The sequence below is a fragment of the Tachyglossus aculeatus genome, chromosome X4 (assembly GCF_015852505.1).
Source record: "Tachyglossus aculeatus isolate mTacAcu1 chromosome X4, mTacAcu1.pri, whole genome shotgun sequence".
In the NCBI taxonomy this organism is placed as follows: Eukaryota; Metazoa; Chordata; class Mammalia; order Monotremata; family Tachyglossidae; genus Tachyglossus; species Tachyglossus aculeatus.
This window is the reverse complement of record NC_052098.1, coordinates 60,557,209-60,560,321: the sequence shown is the minus strand read 5'-3', so window position 1 is coordinate 60,560,321 and position 3,113 is coordinate 60,557,209. Positions and strand designations below refer to the sequence as shown.

General features: G+C 41.9%; 1 non-coding gene across 1 annotated transcript; it reads right to left on the bottom strand.

Moving 5' to 3' along the window:
* Positions 1 to 1,989: 1,989 nt before the first annotated feature.
* Positions 1,990 to 2,127, bottom strand: LOC119948647. Its single transcript, XR_005457029.1, has one exon. It is a non-coding gene; the product is annotated as a small nucleolar RNA SNORA7 (small nucleolar RNA).
* Positions 2,128 to 3,113: the final 986 nt, after the last annotated feature.

The following is a 3,113-nucleotide window of genomic DNA, read 5'->3' as shown; positions in this document are numbered from 1 at the left end:
AACTGTGGGCAAGCCACTCGATCTTGTGTTAGCATAAGCAGCCCAGCTGCTTAATTAGGAAAAAGCAAACGTTTGCAAAAAACCGGGTCTGAGCTGAGCTTTCTTGGGTTGATAAATGCCCCAAATAAGCACATAGCTGGTTTAGGCATAGTCGCTTCGGGGGTAAATCTCAAGGACCTGATAAACAAGTGCTCCAAAAAATTCTGGTTCTTTCCTCATGCCACTGCCACTCCCCTGTTCATTGTGTCATTTTGGTAACATTTAAAGCCCTGATGAAGACACACAAGAAGGTAGATTTAAAGCAACTGGTGATGGCTTAGCTGTGATTTTTCTGGCTTTTAGAGTTTCAATTCTCTTTCGTACTATTGTAATGGCACTAAATACCCTGAAGGCCTTCAACACTAGTAATTTTAATTGTCAGCCCATAGAGGTCTAGCAGTCCAGTGAACTCATCATCATCATCAATCGTATTTATTGAGCGCTTACTATGTGCAGAGCACTGTACTAAGCACTTGGGAAGTACAAATTGGCAACATATAGAGACAGTCCCTACCCAACAGTGGGCTCACAGTCTAAAAGGGGGAGACAGAGAACAAAACCGAACATACTAACAAATTAAAATAAATAGAATAGATAGGTACAAGTAAAATAAATAAATAGAGTAATAAATCTGTATAAACATATATACATATATACAGGTGCTGTGGGGAAGAGAAGGAGGTAAGAAGGGGGGATCATCATCATCATCATCATCAATCGTATTTATTGAGCGCTTACTATGTGCAGAGCACCGTACTAAGCGCTTGGGAAGTACAAATTGGCAACATATAGAGACAGTCCCTACCCAACAGTGGGCTCACAGTTTAAAAGGGGGGAGACAGAGAACGAAACCGAACATATTAACAAATCAAAATAAATAGAATAGATAGGTACAAGTAAAATAAATAAATAAATAGAGTAATAAATCTGTACAAACATATATACATATATACAGGTGCTGTGGGGAAGGGAAGGAGGTAAGAAGGGGGGGATCATCATCATCATCATCAATCGTATTTATTGAGCGCTTACTATGTGCAGAGCACTGTACTAAGCGCTTGGGAAGTACAAACTGGCAACATACAGAGACAGTCCCTACCCAGCAGTGGGCTCACAGTCTAAAAGGGGGAGACAGAGAACAAAACCAAACGTACTAACAAAATAAAATAAATAGAATAGCTATGTACAAGTAAATAAATAAATAGAGTAATAAATATGTACAAACATACATACATATATACAGGTGCTGTGGGGAAGGGAAGGAGGTAAGAAGGTGGGGGATCATCATCATCAATCGTATTTATTGATTTATTGAACTTGTATTGATTTATTGTATTGAACTTGTATTGTATTGTATTGTATTGAACTTGTATTGATTTATTGATTTATTGAACTTGTATTGATTTATTGAACTTGAATTGTATTTATTGAACTAAACATAGCTTGCAGCAGGAGTGAGTTCCAAAGCCATTTTTATCTATCTCTCAGTGTTATGATCTTGAGTCCTTCTAGACTCTGAAAAGCAACATGGCCTAGTGGAAAGAGCATGGCTCAGGAGGCAGAGGATCTGAGTTCTCCTCTCCTCATCTCCCCATCCAAAACCACCTCCTCCTGATTTGCCCATCGCTTCCCTAACTAAACCCTCATCTCCCCTACTCCTTCTCCCTTCCATGTCACCCATGTGCTTAGACTTTGCACCATTTCTTCACCCAGCCTTGGCCCCCTAGCACTTATGTCTTGCCTTGTCTTACACCTTCGAGCCATTTCCAACCCACAGCAACACCATGGACACGTCTCTCCCACAACGCCCCGCTCTCCATCTGCAATCCATAGAGTTTTCTCGGTCAAAATATGGAAGTGGTTTACTATTGTCACCTTCAGCGCAATAAACTCTAGTCTCTGCCCTCGACTCTCTCCCACGCCGCTGCTGCCCAGCACGGGTGAGTTTTGACTTGTAGCAGACTGCCTTCCACTCGCTAGCCACTGCCCAAGCTAAGAATGGAATGGGTAAGCCTCTGCTTGACTCTCCCTCCCATAGCCGAGACTGGTAGAGTATTGGAAACTCTCCAGGTGTGATCCTGAGAGGGGAGCACTTGTGTACATATCTGTAATTTATTTTAATGTCTGTCTCCCCCTCTAGACTGTAAGCTCCTTTTGGGCAGGGAACACGTGTACCAATTCTGTACTCTCCCAAGTGCTTAGTACAGTGCTCTACACGCAGTAAGTGCTCAATAAATACAATTGATTGATTGATTGGGTTCTAATCCCAGCTCCTCCACTTGCCTGCTGTGTGACCTTGGTCAAGTTGCCTAACTTCTCGGTGCCTCCGTTTCCACATCTGTAAAATGGGGATTTAATGCCTGTTCTCCCTCCCGCTTAGACTGTGAGTCCCATATGGGTCAGAGCCCGTGTCCAACCAGATTATCTTGTATCTACCCCAGCACTTAGTACAGTGGTTGGCATAACAAATAGCATAATTATCATTATTTAAACCCTACAACTTTCAATTGCCTCTGCTATAACAATAGTCTTAACTCATGAGGATCTTATAATTAGAAAAGACAAAATAAATAAATTCTAAAATCATAATTCAAATGTGTGGTGCATTAACAATGAAAAGAATAAGAATAATAATTGGTAAGCACTTACCATGCATCAAGCACTGCTCTAAGCACTGGGGTAGATAGAAATTAATCTTGTCATACACAGTCCCTGTCCCTGGTAGGGCGCAGAGTCTAAGTAGGAAGGAGAACAGGTATTGAAACTCCATTTTTCAGATGAGGAATCTGAGACACAGGGAAGTGAAGTGACTTGCCCAGGGTCCCACAACAAGCAAGTGATAAACCCAGGATTAGAATCTGAGGCCCAGGCCCATGCTTTTTCCACTAGGCCATGCTGTTCCTCAGATAGTTAATAATAATTATTATCAGTAACAATCAACTATTATTCCGCTTCATGTGGCAGGGAACCAGGCATCTATGGCCTCAGCTCTCTGTTAGTGTGCACAACACAGGAGTCATCTATTTGCCACACTGCAAGTACTAGGAGCAGGCAAAATAAGCAACTGCTCAGGG